The sequence below is a fragment of the Macaca mulatta genome, chromosome 8 (assembly GCF_049350105.2).
Source record: "Macaca mulatta isolate MMU2019108-1 chromosome 8, T2T-MMU8v2.0, whole genome shotgun sequence".
Lineage (NCBI taxonomy): Eukaryota > Metazoa > Chordata > Mammalia > Primates > Cercopithecidae > Macaca > Macaca mulatta.
In genome coordinates, this window is record NC_133413.1 from 43,637,897 (window position 1) to 43,654,711 (window position 16,815).

Below are 16,815 nucleotides of genomic sequence, written 5' to 3' on the forward strand. Positions count from 1 at the left end.
CGGCTAATTTTGTGTTTTTAGTAGAGACAGGGTTTCACCATGCTGTCAGGCTGGTCTCCAACTCCTGACCTCAAGTGATCCACCTGCCTCGGCCTCCCAAAGTGCTGGGATTACAGGCATGAGCCACTGCTCCTGGCCAAAAGGGCAACTTTTCAAGGCTACTGGTGGAACTGGGCGCGGTGGCTCATGCCTGTAATCCCAGCCCTTAGGAGGCTGATGTGGGAGTATCGCTTGAGCCCAGGATTTGAAGACCAGCCTGGGCAACAGTGAGACCAAGTCTCTATATTAAAAGAAAAATAATTAAAGTAAATAAATACAACAAACAGGCTAGGCACAGTGGCTCATGCCTATAGTCCTAGCTCTTTGGGAGGCCGAGGTGGGTGGATTGCCTGAGCTCAGCAGTTCGAGACCAGCCTGGGCAACACTGTGAAAACCCATCTCTACTAGAATACAAAAAATTAGCCGGGTGTGGTGTCACACACCTGCAGTCCCAGCTACTAGGGAGGCTGAGGCAGGACCTGCTAGAACCCAGGAGGCGGAGGTTGCAGTGAGCTGAGATCAGGCCACTGCACTCCAGCCTGGGTGACAGAGTGAGACTCCATCTCTAATAATAATAATAATAAAATAAATACAACAAACAAACACAAATCCCGTCTGTTCCACAGCTGAGAGGATTTCCAGTTTCAACATTGTCCCTGTTGTCCCTCCTGTCCTGATCACAGACCCCCATCACTGACCACCCCAGAGTGATCCCAAATGCTGCCTCGGGTGAGGTGCTGGTGGCCTGAGGCAAAGTGTCTGAGTCACACTCTTCTTCTTCCTCTTCTTTCTCTTCTGCTTCTCCTTCTCCTTCTTCTTCGACGGGATCTCACTATCTTGCCCAGGCTGGTCTCCTAACTCCTGGGCTCAAGCGAGCCTCCCACCTCGGCCTCCTGAGTACCTGGGACCTACTGAGTCACACTTGCAGCTACATCCTTTTCCTTTCTCCAACTCACTGGTTAATCATGAAAGACTCTTCTGATTGGCCGCCTCCTGGAACTAGTGCCTCAGCGCCGCGGGTTGGGAGCAAATAAATAATTCCCGCAGGAAAGCTGTTTCTCAGACAGGAGCAGCGACACCCCTGCCACGCCTGCCGCCTGGAGCTGAGTAGGGTAAGCACGGTGCCACATGGTTCTTCTTGCACTTCTCTTCTTGCCAGTGCCTCTTCTTCTCCAGTTTCAGGGGACACCGTGGGGTGTGGGAGCCAAGGGGAGCGCAGCGAAGGGCGGGTTGGGCTGCAGGTGGGAATGTACGGTCCTTCTGCGCCCTCATCAGGCTTCCTTCCCTTTTGCCAAGGTCCCCGTGCCACCTTCAGCGCGCCTCCCTATGCACCTCTGCCTCTGCCGCAGCGCACCTCTTCCACAGCCCCAGCGGCCTCCCCGAGGGGCGCCGCGGCCTCGGCTGTCCCGCCCCTGACTGGGGCGACCCAGGAAGCAAGTTGTGTTTGCAGACGTAAAGGGGCTGTCGTTGGTATCGGTGCACTGGTTTGAAGCCAATGCGGGCAGAGCCTGAAGAGGGCGGGTGTCCCGCGTGCAGCCTCCCCGGCCTGGCCTCCTCCTGCTGCAGAGCCGCCCCCCACGCCCCGGGCTGCTGCGCCCCGGGACGGACTAGGGGATATTCAGGCGTGCCCGCACTCTGGGGGGCGAGCAGCCGTGCGCCCTGTAGGGGCTTCCTGCGGGGCGCCGCGCGCGCAGGCGGGGGCCAGCAGGCGATGCAGATTCGCACCCCCTGGATGCCTGGGGCTCCTTCCAACAAGAGCCCTGTGTTGGAACGCCGGCTCCCCGCGGAGGTGAGAGGATCAGCTTCACCTTCCAGGTGATGTTGCCGCCGAGTCTCCTGGCCCCACGGGCCATCGTCCAGTTCTGCTTCTCTTTAGAGCATGCTCAGCAGCCTTTCGGGGACAGTAATCAAAGGCAAAACTACAGCTGGGTACTGGGATCGCGGTCCTGCTCATCAGAATGAAGCCAGGCTCTGTGAGGGCGCACAGACAGACGGGTTGAGCCCTCTGACTCCTGCCTTTTCCACCTGGGCAAAGCGTGATTTCTCGTCCAGGACGTGCGTGTTTCCTATGTCGGGGAACTTTGCTCAGTCTGTTTTCTTGCTCCTGAATTCATAATGGGGAAACAGGACTGATTCAACTCCTAGTACCTGCAGAAGGCCTCGAATGCCTCGCATTCTTCTCTCACTTCCTGACTACAAGGCATGAGGTTTTCTTTAGGAAGATTCTGGGAATGGAGTGGGGAAACGGAAGAAATGTAAATAAAGCACTTATAAGTAATTATTGAAAGGGCTTAGCAGAGAGTGTCTAAGGACCGCGGGTGGTGTGTGTGTGCGCGCGCGGTGCGTGCGTGCGTGTGTGTGTGTGTGTGTGTATGTTTGTGTGTGTATTGCAGAGGTTGGGGAGGGGTTCTTGACATTAAAGATGGGAGAGATGCAGCACAGAACTTTGCCCTTCTACTTTCCTCTCCATCTGGGAAGGACTAGTTTCCTGGTAACTTGAAATAGTCCAGCTTATTCAACTTTTGCCAAAAGGAATATTCATTAAAGCATCTTCAATAGTTGATATAATAAACACTTTTTCTCTCTCTTCATCATATAAGAGTGTGGGGAGACTCTGTCTCCGTTCATTTCAAAATACGGGTACTTTTAAAAACACTTATTTTCAGTAGCTTAGTACACTTTAATTTTTAATTTTAATTATTATTATTTTTTAGACAGGATCTCGCCATGTTGTCCAAGCTGGTCTTGAACTCCTGGGCTCAAATGGTCATCCTGTCTAAGGATCACTCAGAGTGTTGGGATTACAGGCGTGAGCCATGGTGCCTGGCTACTCCCTTTTTTTTTTTTTTTGAGATGGAGTCTCACCCTGTCACCCAGGTTGGAGTGCAATGGTGTGATATCGGCTCACTGAAACCTCCGCCTCCTGGGTTCAAATGATTCTCCTGCCTCAGCCTCCCGAGTAGCTGGGATTATAGGCACCTGCCACCATGCCCAGCTATTTTTTGTATTTTTAGTAGAGACAGGGTTTCATCATGTTGGCCAGGCTGGTCTCGAACTTCTGAGCTCGTGATCCTCCTGCCTCGGCCTCCCAAAGTGCTGAGATTACAGGCCTGAGCCACCACACCTGGCCGCTACTACTTTTTTGCGTCCAATTTACCTAGACCCAGAAGCCTGACTTTTGCTCCCACGGCCTTCATGGCTCCCCGTTGTGTATTGATGGTCCAGTATTCAAAGCGTCCACTGAAGTGTTTGCCTCCCCCAGAATGGGAGAAAGCAAGGACAAGTCAGCCTTGGACACAGCCAGCCCCAGGCTGGCCACCCCGCTGGAGCTCAGAACATATGGATTAGAATAATATATGCGAATGTGTGCCAAGTGTGCCTCTAGCTTCAATTTACAATGTTCTGAGAGCTTTAGATGTTGGAAGGCTTTAACATCTTTCTGGGGACTCTTCATTCTTCAATTATTATTCATAGATGACAAATTTTAAATAAAAAATTTCTTTGTGTACACTTTTATCTCTTCTGATAGTTGGACTACATTTGTTTGTGCCAATGGCAGGTATTGAGGCTGAGCAAGCAACATTCACTTTTTTCTTCCTTTCTTTTTTTTTTGAGACAGAGTCTTGCTCTGTCGCCCAGGCTGGAGCGCAGTGGCACTATCTTGGCTCACTGCAACCTCTGCCTCACGGGTAAGTGATTCTCCTGCCTCAGCCTCCCAAGTAGCAGGGATTACAGGTGCCTGCCACCATGCCCAGCTAATTTTTGTATTTTTAGTAGAGACAGGGTTTCACCATGTTGGCCAGGCTGGTCATGAACTCCTGACCTCAAGTGATCCACCCAACCTTGGCCTCCCAAAGTGCTGGGATTACAGGTGTGAGGCGCCCCACTTGGCCACTTTATTTTTTTCCCTAAAGGGACTGTCCCGCCTGACTCTGAAACAAAACAGACAGGGTGCCCTGCCAGGTGGATAACAGGGTAAAGACAGAAGCAGCCAGACACACAGGCTTCCAGGAACGGTGTGGACACAGCTGCAGCTTCCTCATCTGATAAGGGGAGCTATTGCAATCGCTACTGTTTCCCCCTTGCCTTCTGGAAGGCCTGACCCCATTAAGGGTTGATCATGAATAGGGCAGGTGGACTTACAGAGCATGCTGTCAGAGTTGGGGGTTGCTTTCAAATTCAAGTTAGTGAAAATCAACAGAAAAGATGAGTAGCCAGCTGTAGAAGTGACGTACTCCTAAGATGTGTGGTAATGTATTTCTAATGACATTAGAGTTTCTGAAATCCATCTCATCATCATGGCCTAGCACTGGAAAGGGGAAGTGCTGGGAGACCACGTGGACCAGGCGTCACATTTAGAGAGGGCCTGGGACCTAGACTTTTGATATTATCTCCAAATTAAGTTACACATACAACTACAGAGAGAACTAACAGGATTGAAAAAAGATGCTGCTCAGCTGGGCTCAGTGGCTCCTGCCTGTAATCCCACCGCTTTGGGAGGCAGAGGTGGGTGGATCACCTGAGGTCAGGAGTTCAAGATCAGCCTGGCCAACATGGTGAAACCCCGTCTCTACTAAAAAACACAAAAATTAGCTGGGCATGATGGCAAGTGCCTGTAATCCTAGCTACTTGGAAGGCTGAGGTGGGAGAATCGCTTGAATCCAGGAGGTGGAGGTTGCGGTGAGCTGATATCTCACCATCGCACTCCAACCTGGGCGACAGAGTGAGACTCTGTGAAAGGAAGAAAGGAAGAAAGGAAAAGAAAAGGAAAGAAAAGGAAGGAAGGAAGGAAGGAAGGAAGGAAGGAAGGAAGGAAGGAAGGAAGGAAGGAAGGAAGGAAGGAAGGAGAAAAGAAAGGAAGGAAGAAAGAAAGAGAGAGAGAGAAAGAAAAAGGAAAGAAAAGAAAGAAGGAAGGAAGGAAGGAAAAAAAGAAAGATGAATGCTGCTCATCATTCACCTCCAAATTTCACATTTGCATCTCATAGCCAGAGATGTATCTCATGTTGCCTGCTTTGCACTTTGAAATAATATTTGACATTTTTATAAAGCTTTATCTTGTAAGCAGCACAATTGTGAATTGTCAGTTTTGGAAATATACACAGATACCATATGCCACAATTGTAATCCTGTAATTCTTTTTTTTTTTTTTAATGTAGGAATAATTTCAAAAAATAAAAATAAAAAGTGATCAAGGGCTCCCTTGACCTCTGAAAGGTCCAGACGAAGATAAACTGGTCTGATTTATTACAACCTTTCCCATCTAGGTAATGTTTTAATATGTATGTATAATATGTATAAATGTATGAATATGAGTGGATATTAAATAAGCAGGGCTGGGCATGGTGGCTCACGCCTGTAATCCCAGCACTTTAGGAGGCCGAGGCGGGCGGATCACGAGATCAGGAGATGAGACCATTCTGGCTAACATGGTGAAACCCCGTCTCTAATAAAACATACAAAAAAATTAGCCAGGCGTGGTGGCGGGCACCTATAGTCCCAGCTACTTGGGAGGCTAAGGCAGGAAAATGGCATGAACCTGGGAGGCAGAGCTCGCAGTGAGTAGAGATTGCACCACTGCACTCAGTCTGGGCGACAGAGTGAGACTCTGTCGCAAAAAAAAAAAAAAAAAAAAAATTCAATAAGCTCAATATTTTTGCTGTTAAGAATTCCTTTGTGCCACTTGAGGTGGCTCACGCCTGTAATTCCAGCACTTTGAGAGGCCAAGGTGGGAGGATCACTTGAGTCCAAGAGTTCAAGACCAGCCTGGGCAACATGGAGAAACCCCGTCTCTAAAAAAAAAAAAAAAAATAGCCAGGTGTGGTGATGCACACCTGTGGTTACAGCTATTTGGGAGGCTGAGGTGGGAGGATCACCTGAGCCCCAGGAGGCAGAGGTTGCAGTGAGCTGAGATTGCACCACTACACTCCAGCCTGGGTGACAGAGTAAGAACTCATATCAAAAAAAAAAAAAAACACATCTTCATTTTCTCACATACCTAAAGTATTTTCTATCAAACTTTGTGTATTAAGTACTAGTTTAGTTTATACTTTTATTCATCGGATGTATGCATAATTTGTCTAGTAGTTTCTGGTAGTCATCATGTAGCTTTCACTCATCCAACAAACATTTATTGAGCAACTACTATATATGCCAATTGGTGACAGAAGGATGAATAAATCAAAATTTATGGTCTGGTTGGGGGACAGACATGTGAATAAATAATGAAAGTAAACAATATTAGAGGCACCCAAAGAGAGAGAATGAGCCCCTGGGGGAATCAGAGAAAACTTTCTGTTGGGGTTGATGTCTGAAGTGAGTCCCTAAAATATGAGCGGATATCTGCAAAAAATTACATTTTAGTCCATTTAAGTATCCTTATTTCAGGTAAATGTGTGATTTCTACTAGACTTTTTGAATTGTTAAAATAATGTACAAGCTCCTGTTTTCTTTCCGTGGGAACCCCAGGAAGGGAGCTATAGTCTCACGGGAGGTGGTAATGGTAGGTGGGAGTGAATTTCAGAAAGTGGGGAGCTGGGCTAAGAGAAATAGTATATCATAGTCATCCAAGAGGATGGTCTGCTATGCCAGCTTTTATCCACTGCTTGGCAGGTGCAAGCAGAACTTTGCGAGTAGAGCCCATTGCCAGAGCCCTGACAGCCACACATTTCCTCATTTCTTTTTTAAAAAAAAAAACCTTATAGTAAACAATCAACTGATATTGATTTGATTTTCCAAGTATGTAGACTTTCCTACTGCTCAAAGTATGAGCTGACCTACTAATTCTATCATTCCAGTTAATTTTGCATTTTCAATCCTCCCAAAATAATAAATAAACCTTTTTGTATCAGTGTCCTTTGTTGGTTTGAGTCTCTGAACCAACTTGTCACAATCAATTCATTATAAATTGGCAAAATAGAGTGTGTTTCTTTCTCTTTTGTTTTTTGTTGTTGTTGTTGTTTTTGAGACGGAGTTTCGCTCTTTTTGCCCAGGCTGGAGAACAAAGGCGCAATCTCGGCTCACTGCAACCTCTGCCTCCCCAGTTCAAGCAATTCCCTTGCCCTAGCCTCCCCAGTAGCCAGCATTACAGGCAACCGCCACCACACCTGGCTAATTTTTGTATTTTTAGTAGAGACAGGGCAACCGCCACCACACCTGGCTAATTTTTGTATTTTTAGTAGAGACAGGATTTCTCCATGTTGGCCAGGCCTTGGTCTTGAACTCCTGGTCTCAGCTAATCCACCTGTCTTGGCCTCCCAAAGTGTTGGGATTACAGGCATGAGCCACTGCGCCCGGCAGAGCGTGTTACTTTCAAATTGAAGACTATGCTATAGATCTGTACTGAAACAACCTGTCTTCTTCACTTTGCTCTTAACTGCCAAGTCTCGCCTTAAGTCTGGGCTTTCTTGTATTCATCTGTTCATATTCTGATAACTCTCAAATTTATTTATTTTTATTTTTTATTTTTTATTTTTTATTTTTTGAGACATGGTTTGACTCCGGTAGCCCGGGCTGGAGTGCAGTGAAGCAATCTCAGCTCACTGCAGCCTCGACCTCCTGGACTCAAGTGATCCTCTTATCTCAGACTCCAAAGTAGCTGAGACTACAGGCTCCCGCCACCATGGCTGGCAAATTTTTTTTTTTTTTTTTTTTTTTTTTTTTTTTTTTTAGAGAGAGAGGGTTTCACCGTATTGCTCAGGCTGGTCTGGAACTCCTGGGTTTGAGCGATCTGCCTGCCTCACCTTCCCAAAGTGTTGGAATTACAGGCATAAGCCCCCACACCCAGCCTGACTCTCAAATTTATATCACTAGCTAGAGCTCTCCTCCCAACTCCAGACTTAAAAAAACTGAAAGTAGAATTACCGTGCAATTGGGCAATCCCGCTTCAGGGTAGATACACAAAATAATTGAAAGCAAGATCAATCCCAAATGTCCATCAACAAACAGATAAAGAAAATGTGGTATACAAATACAATGGGGCCAGGCGCAGTGGCTCATGCATATAATCCCAGCACTTTAGGAGGCTGAAGTGGGTGGATAACTTGAGGTCAGGAGTTCGAGACCAGCCTGATCAACATGGTGAAACCCCATCTCTACTAAAAATAAAACAACAGCAACAAAAAATTAGCCAGGCATGGTAGCGCCCACCTGTAATCCCAGCTATTTTGGAGGCTGAGACAGGAGAGTCTCTTGAACCTGGGAGACGGAGGTTGCAGTGAGCCAAGATCATGCCATTGCACTCCAGCCTGGGAAACAAGAGCAAAAACTCCGTCTCAAAATAAATACATACATACATACAATGGAATATTAGCCCTAAAAAAAAGGAAACTCTGACACATGCTACAACATGGATGAATCTGGAGGACACCGTGCTAAGTGAGATAAGCCAGCCACAAAAAGGCAAATTCTGACTATTTATATGAGGTATAGTACTCGAACTCCCATTAGAAGAACGTAGAGTGGTAGAATGGTTTTTATTGGGGTTAGAGAGAAGAGAAATGATTTTTGTGTGTGTGTGGGTATACAATGTGAAATTTTTAAGATGAAAAATTTCTTTCTTTCTTTCATTTTTGTAGAGATTGGGTTCCCCCATGTTTCCCAGGCTTGGTCTTGAACTCCTGGGCTCGAGCAATCCACTTGCCTCAGCTTCCCAAATAACCAGAATTACAGGCATTAGATACCACCCCCAGCCTTGATGAAAAATTTCTGAAGATTCACAATAATGCGAATATATTTAACACCACTGCACTGTACACTTAGAAATGATTAAGATGGGCCAGGCCCAGTGGCTCATGTCTGTAATCCCGGCACTTTGGGAGGCCAAGGTGGGTGGATCACGTAAGGTCAGGAGTTTGAGAGCAGCCTGCCCAATATGGTGAAACCCCATCTCCACTAAAAATACAAAAATTATCTGGGTGTGGTGGCACGCACCTGTAGTCCTAGCTACTCGGGAGGCTGAGGCAGAAGAATCGCTTGAACCAGGAGGCAGAGGTTGCAGTGAGCCGAGATTGCACCACTGTACTCCAGTCTGGGCAACAGAGTGAAACTCTGTCAAAAAAAAAAAAAAAAAAAAGAACTGCTTAAGATGGTGTAATAAATTTTAGGTTTTACCGTAATTTAAAACATTTTTTAAAAATAATATTTCTTTTGCTTTCTTTGGCTTTTTCTTTTGGTGCTTGGAAATGAGCATTGATGTTGCTGATTGTGCAGTCAACAGTTACAGATTCACCTCTTAATGAATGGCAAAGTCTTCGTAGAGGTTAAGGTTGACTTTGGAAGAAAGATAAGTTGTACAGCACAGGCATGGTATTCTCCTGGGAAAAGGAGTCCTTCCTAGGCTCACAGCACTGTGCACCATGTACAGAGCAAACACGCATTTTGGGGAAATGCCCTCATACTATGAATGAATTCAAAGTTAGTATGGGGTAGGATCTAAATCTTGTGATCTCTTTCTTCTAAAGGACTACCTTTCATCAGGTTTTAAAAATTACTCCTATAGTTTCTGTAGTATGAGTTTTTTCATTCTAGAATGTGAAAATACTGCCAACAATAACCTAAGGACAGCCCATATTCACAGCGACAAGAAGTTCAGTGTTGGCTATAAGCTCGGTCATGCTATGGGCAGGAGGCCTTCTCTAAAGCTAGGTCTGCTTTGTGTCAAGCATTTCAAGCATGACTTGCTTGTTTCATCTGCTCCATTTATATTCCTTGTACCTAGAAACGAATGTGATAAAAGTTTTGGTGCCTACAGGAACTATATTTACCCAGTTCATGTTGGCTTCCCGCTCAGAGGGAAGTCTGATTGCCTTCCTGCACTTCAGAAGTTTAGAGAATGTGCCAGTGAATGTGCACACTCACAAGGTGTGTGTGTATCAGTGTCAATACCCAACAATTGAGCCTACTATTTGCTTGGGCAAAGAATCAATCAACACCATTTTCTCTTGAGCTTCTAATACGTGTGAAATATTTGAAGATTTCAATATTGTGTACAAAGAACTAGTAGATGTGAGAATTGTGACAAAATATCATGAGAACACAAACAGAGTAGAGCAGATGAGTGGGCTACTTCCAAGAGTGGTTCTGGGGGCAGAAAACGAGACCAGGCATAAGACTCCAAAGAGCAGCTGAGATCCTAGTGGCCACTTTAAATCCCTATTCCTAGCACTGTGGAGAACACAAAAATGTATGATGTCTGGTTTCTCTCTTTTTTTTTTTTTTTTTTGAGGTGGATTCTCCCTCTGTCGCCCAGGCTGGAGTGCAGTGGTGAGATCTCAGCTCACTGCTACTTCCGCCTCCCAGGTTCAAGCGATTCTCCTGCATCAGCCTCCCCAGTAGCTGGGATTACAGGTGTGCACCACCACGCCCGGCTAATTTTTGTATTTTTAGTAAAGACGGGGTTTCACTAAATTAATGCCTGACCTCGTGATCCGCCCGCCTTGGCCTCCCTAAGTGCTGGGATTACAGGCGTGAGCCACGGCGCCCGGTAATTTCTTCTCTTACGGAGTTTTGTTTTTTTTTTTTTTTTTTTGAGATGGAGTCTTGCTCTGTCGCCCAGGCTGGAGTGCAGTGGCGCGATCCCGGCTCACTGCAAGCTCTGTCTCCCGGGTTCATGCCATTCTCCTGCCTCAGCCTCCCGAGTAGCTGGGACTACAGGCACCCACCACCGCGCCCGGCTACTTTTTTGTATTTTCAGTAGAGACGGGGTTTTACGGTGGTCTCGATCTCCTGACCTCGTGATTCGCCCACCTCGGCCTCCCAAAGTGCTGAGATTACAGGCGTGAGCCACCGCGCCCGGCCCTCTTATGGAATTTAATGTAGTTGAAGATTAGACATGGCCATGCATTACTCAATCTTGAATTGGGATCCCCAAAAAAGCTGGGCAAGTAACAAGGGCTCAATGAATGGATAAGTGATTGAGTTAATAAATATGTGATCAGTTCCAAATGGGTAACATTTAGTTATATTTGGTGGAGATGAGTAGTCCAGTGTTTTGGAGCAAAGTGGTTATTCTTTTCTTTCTTTCTTTCTTTCTTTTTTTGAGATAGGGTCTCGCTCTGTCACCCAGGCTAGAGTACAGTGCCACAATCTCAGTTCACTGCAACATCTGTCTCCTGGGTTCATGCAATTCTCCTGTCTCAGCCTCCGTAGTAGCCGGGATTACAGGTGCGAGCCACCAGCCCCGGCTAAGTTTTGTATTTTTAGTAGAGACGGGGTTTCACCATGTTGGCCAGGCTGGTCTCAAACTCCTGGCTTCAAGTGATCTGCCCGCCTCTGCCTCTCAAAGTGCTGGGATCACAGGCGTGAGCTACCTGCGTCCCGCTCCCCCCACTCTTTTTTTTAATTTTAAAAATTTTTGTAGAAGTGGGGGTCTCGTTATGTCGCCCCGGCTAGTCTCAAACTCCTGGCCTCAAGAGATCCTCCTGCCTTGGCCTCCCAAAACGCTGGGATTACCGGCATGAACTACCATACCCTGCCCATTATTTTTACAGAGATTTTGAGGTCTAAGAATGTGGACTTTACCCTAAAGATTTCATTATCAGATTATGCATTTAGCATGGAATGACAATCTGACAGCAGTGTACAGCGTAAACCGGCGGAGAGGGCTTGGCACTAAAGGCAAACTGTCTTTTCAGAACAGGAAAGAGAAAGGTAATATATATTTTAAAGAGGTCCAATATTAGGGGAGATAATAAGCTTGGGTTAGGCGTGTGAAATCAGAAGATATGCTAAGAAACTCCAGCAGGCACCAGCTGGACTTGAGTAGAGACAGCAGGTCCAAGTGGAGGTGGAAGTTGGCAAGTTGCATCTGCCAGGGAGGGCAAAGGTGGCCCACACCCACTCCTGGAGCACCTTGCTTGAGAAGCAAGGCAGACAAGATTAAGGGATGCTGCTGGTGATGACGGTGGTCGTGGTGATGATGGGGGTGATGGTGCTGGCAGCTAACAGATCTTGAGCGTACCAGGCCCTGAGCTCAGTCCTCTACGGGCAGAGTGTCGCTGCACACGGACAGCAGCCCCAAGAAGACAATGTGATTTCGTGACTCTAGCCTCTTCCCGCGGTGCAGGGTTGATTTCACCCTCTCCGGAACGCACGTGCGAACCTCCAGGTAGGGAGCCAGTATCGGGTCCTGACGCAGGGAAGCGCTCTGCTTATCTGACAGGGACGCGCCAGCGGAGGGGCGGCCAGGGCCCGGCCTCTCCCACTCCCGCCCCGCCCCGGGCAGTGGCCCCTCGTCCGCCAGGGGGCGACTCCTCGCTTCCCGGGCGCGCCCACCCCGCGGGCCCGGCCACGCGGCACCCGCCTCTTCCTAGGCCCCCGCCCTGCCGGCCCGCGCGCGCCCGGCGGGAGCGCGCGGGGCGGTGGGCGCAAGGTCACGTTGGGCGGCGTAGACAAAGGCGGGCGCGCGCACGTCCTGACGCAGCTTGGGCCCGCGGCGTTGGCAAGGGCGGGAGGGAGCGGTCGCGGCGGGATTTGGAGCTGCTGAGCTTCGCGGTCGGTAAGTAGGAAAGAGCTGGCCCCTTCCTTCAAAGTCCCCGGCCTCCGGGGAGCCTAGAGCGGGACGAGGAGGCCGGGTTCGGGCGGCCGCGCGGGGCCTGCGGTCTGGGACGCCCCGGCGACGCCGCGCCGGCGTCAGGAGGCACCATCGCTGCGCCCCGGGGATCCCCGGCGGGTGGAGCGGGTGCCCGCCGTCCCCGATGGAACGGTCCGCGCCCGCCCCGAGCCCTGGTTGCCCGCCTCTCCGCTCCCCTGCCCTCCGAGCCCGTTTCCTCGGAGCCCCGCGCCTCCCCCGAGTCCCAGGTGTCCGCAGCCCTCCCGCCCCGGGAGTCCGGGGATGTGGGTGGCGAGAGCTGCAGGGCGTTGGAGCGCCAGGAAGCGCCTTCCCCTGTCATTCCCCTTCCTGTGTTCTCTGGTTGCCCTGAGATGCTTGTCTTTCCCCTCTCTTTCACCAAATGCATGCTCCCATTTTTCTTTCTTTAGGATTTCTTAACTCGCGAAATCCCTTGTCTTTCCTTTTTTATTTCAGCGCCCTCCGAGGCATCCTCCTCTCACTGGGGCTTGTTTATTTCCTCGCTTTCCATGTCACAGAAGGCTGAAGTTTAGCTCTTCAGAAGTGCGGAAAATAGCTTATAGGAGACATACGGTGTAGCACAATGGAAATGAGTTCCATCCTCTGCCAAGTATCACCATGAATCTTCTCATTGATAACCTTGAGGTTATTTGAGGAATTTTGGTTCTGGTTCGTTTTCCTTAATTTTGGCTGAGCTTTGAGGAGTTCTGATTAGTTTCATGTCTTGTAGATTCTATTTCAATCCAAGGGAAATGGTGTGAAGAGCAGTTATACCATACCAAAGTCTGCAGACAAAATCCTGTAATAATGCCAATCGAGTATACTTCTTTCTCTTTGAAAGAGATGTGCTTTTTTTTTTTTTTTTTTTTTTTTTTTTTTTTTTTTTTTTTTAAACTTTGTATTTTGGAGAATTTCAGACACAGGAAAATAGATGGAATAGGGAACCAGCATGTACTTTGTACTTGGTCTGGCCTCCTCAGCCACTTAACTGTGGCTATTCCTGTTCCATCCACACCCCACACATTTCCCCTCCCGTTGTCTCAGGGAGAACTTGATGCAAGGTGAGTCTGTCAAAAGTAGCTTCAGTTCCATAATGAAAACCACCCTACGAAGTCATACTTTTTGTTTTGGAACACAGGCCACTCTTATGAGGTCTTAAGAAACACACAATAGAGTTGAAGAAAGAGCACAGCAAAAGGTATCTTAACATGATCGAACAGGTTAAAAGAAAAAGTATGGCCGGGCGCGATGGCTCACGCCGGTAATTCCAGCACTTTGGGAGGCTGAGGCGGGCGGATCACCCTAAGGTCAGGAGTTCAAGACCAGCCTGGCCAACATGGTGAAACCCCGCCTATACTAAAAATACAAAAAATAGCCGGGCGTGGTGGCGAGTGCCTGTAATCCCAGCTAGTTGGGAGGCTGAGGCAGGAGAATCGCTTGAACTTGGGAGGCAGAGGTTGCAGTGAGCCGAAATTGGGCAGCTGCACTCCAGCCTGGGCGACAGAACGAGACTCGTCTCAAAAAAAGAAAAAAAGTATTTCAGATCTGGATGAGAACATTTGGAATGTCCTGTCCAATGTTTTCATTTTTTCTGAGCCCTTGGAGGTCCAGAGGCTGGAAATCCCGCCTCTGCCTCCAGGCTGCGGTTCCACTGACCCATACTGCTTGCCTTTAGGTTTGCCTTCAGGAAAGAGAAATGTGTAGGAGGGCTGTGGATGAAGACGCTTACATTCATGGAGGGTTTGGATAGGCAAACATGAGCTTTTCCACCAAATTCCAGAATTTTAAGAAATGCCTTAAATTATTTTTAAAAATCGACTTGGGACAGATGAGAAGTTCTGATAGTAGTTTTTAGGGAGCATGATAAAATTCTGACCTTAGAACTGGTATACCAGTTTGAGAATAAGAACAAGCTATAAACTATGTAGATAACATTCACAACTATTTAAGAAAGAGTTACTAAGGGAAACCAGAATGACTTGGGACTGTTACTCTTCTTTTTCTGAGAGAACAATAGAATCGTCTCAGAAAGCCTTTCATGCCATTAACAGATAAAAATCTGGGCTTCTTGGACCGTGGGTTAGACTTTCTTACAAAACCATAATATGCATTTCCTAGCAAAGTTTATGCTATTATGTTTCCTTATCTCAGCGAAGACTTGTGAATTCAGTACTTGTTCCTCAATTTTCCTACCCTTAAAATGGGGATATTCTACCTCTACAAGGAATGCTGGAAACAAGCAATTCCTCATGTTAGGGATCTTTGAGTTTTCATGGAAGTTTAGGTTAATTATATGATGATATAGTTGTCAACTTACTTTCAGAATGGATTTTTCTTTTGTGAGTTTGTGACCTAAATACAATAGTTGTCATGTTTGTCCAGTTTATGGAAGTACCACTGCAATAACAGCATTTGAGTGTCATGGTATATCATTACCCCTAAAGATAGAGGAGGGACGAGGAGGAGGAGACTGTTGTGTCTATTTTGTGTTTGGTGTGAGGAGTGCTGTGGCTAGTCTCTTCGGAGGCTAGCCTAACTTGCTGAGTGTTTTCTGCTAAAGAAAAATCCACTTTTCTTGTGTGTGCTTGTCACCAAAAGTTAGCTTGTATTCAAAACAAAACAAAACTCTGAGCTATCTGGAGGTTATTTTGCCCTGGTTAAACTTGAACTGTACTGCAGAATTTTTTGTTCGGGTAAAGTAAAACCTCATTACGGCATGTCATTTACTTCCTAATGTGTCATTGTGTTTACCGGGAAAACTTGACGGAATATCATCTGTTCCGTGTATCACTAAACCATGTAGTAGCGTACAGTATGATTAAGGCTTTTTAAGAGAATAGAATTTTAGAGTTAGAAGGAGCCTTCTAAGTGCTTAGAGTTTACCCTGAGTCCTTCAGTGTACTCTTTCACCTTTAAAACACATGCAGACACGTGCTCATGCCACACAAACACAGAGGCTCATCTAGGGCTCTCTTCATTTTGCCTTGTATAATCTTAGTATGTTTGGATCCCACCTCCAGTTAATTTGTAAGCTGAAGATCTGCCGTAATGGAAAAATACTTTGTAAAACAGGAGTGTAATACGTTTGCGCTTGACTTTTACCTATTTATTTTACGGAGATGGTCTTGATCTGTGGCCCAGGCTGGAGTGTAGTGGCATGATCAAGGATCACTGCACCCTCAACCTCCCTGGCTCAAACAGTCCTCCCGCCTCAGCTGCCCAAACGATTGGGATTACAGACATGAGCCACCACACCTGGCCTTTGTTGACTTTTCTGAATTAAAAAAAAAAAAAAAGTCAGGAAACTTAAGGGAAGTTCAGTGATTTTTTTTTTTTTTTTTTTTTTTTAATTTTTTTTGAGGCTGAATCTCCCTCTGTCGCCCAGCCTGAAGTGCGGTGGTGAGATCTCGGCTCTGTGCAACCCTCCACCTCCTGAGCTCAGATGATTTTCCTACCTCAGCCTCCCGAGTAGCTGGGATTACAGGCGTGCGCCACCACGCCCAGTTAATTTTTGTATTTTTAGTAGAGACGGGGTTTCACCATGTTGGCCAGTCTGGTCTCAAACTCCTGACCTCAGGTGACTCACCTGCCTTAGCCTCCCAAAGTGTTGGGATTACAGGCGTGAGACACTGCATGCGGCTGAAGCTGAATGATTTATTCAAGGACACATAGACCAGACAGTAAGAATTGTGCCTGGAACCTAAGAGTAGTCCTGGTTCCAGATCTAAGCCCTCTCTGCTGTACCATTTTCTTCTCGGAGAAATAGGGTGGGAAATTATATATATATGTGTGTATATATATATATACACACACACGCACACATGTCTTTCTTTCTTTGCCAGTTGAAGATATGTTGTTATTATTATTATTATTATTTGAGATGGCAGTCTTGGTCTGTCACCCAGGCTGGAGTGCTGTGGTGGGATCTCAGCTCACAGCAGGCTCCGCCTCCCGGGTTCACACCATTCTCCTGCCTCAACCTAACAAGTAGCTGGGACTACAGGCGCCCGCCATGACACCCAGCTAATTTTTTTGTGTATTTTTAGTAGAGACGGGGTTTCACCATGTTAGCCAGGATGGTCTTGATCTCCTGACCTCGCGATCTGCCTGCCTCAGCCTCCCAAAGTGCTGGGATTACAGGCGTGAGCCACTGCGCCCGGCTGAAGGTATATTATTTTCAGAGTCTCCTTTAAAAATTTTTGATCAGTGCT

At 47.2% G+C, this 16,815-nt stretch overlaps 1 protein-coding gene across 3 annotated transcripts in view; it reads left to right on the top strand.

Moving 5' to 3' along the window:
• Positions 1–1,053: 1,053 nt before the first annotated feature.
• GPAT4 (glycerol-3-phosphate acyltransferase 4) overlaps positions 1,054–16,815 on the top strand; it is a 46,373-nt gene continuing 30,611 nt past the window's right edge. For 2 of the 3 annotated variants that reach the window (XM_015145309.3, XM_028852621.2), the window contains exon 1: positions 12,454–12,532. The gene's annotated coding sequence lies outside the window, so the exon portion shown is untranslated. Of the gene's footprint in view, positions 1,152–12,453; positions 12,533–16,815 lie in introns of those variants that run through there. The other variant, XM_015145310.3, reaches the window with a different exon arrangement.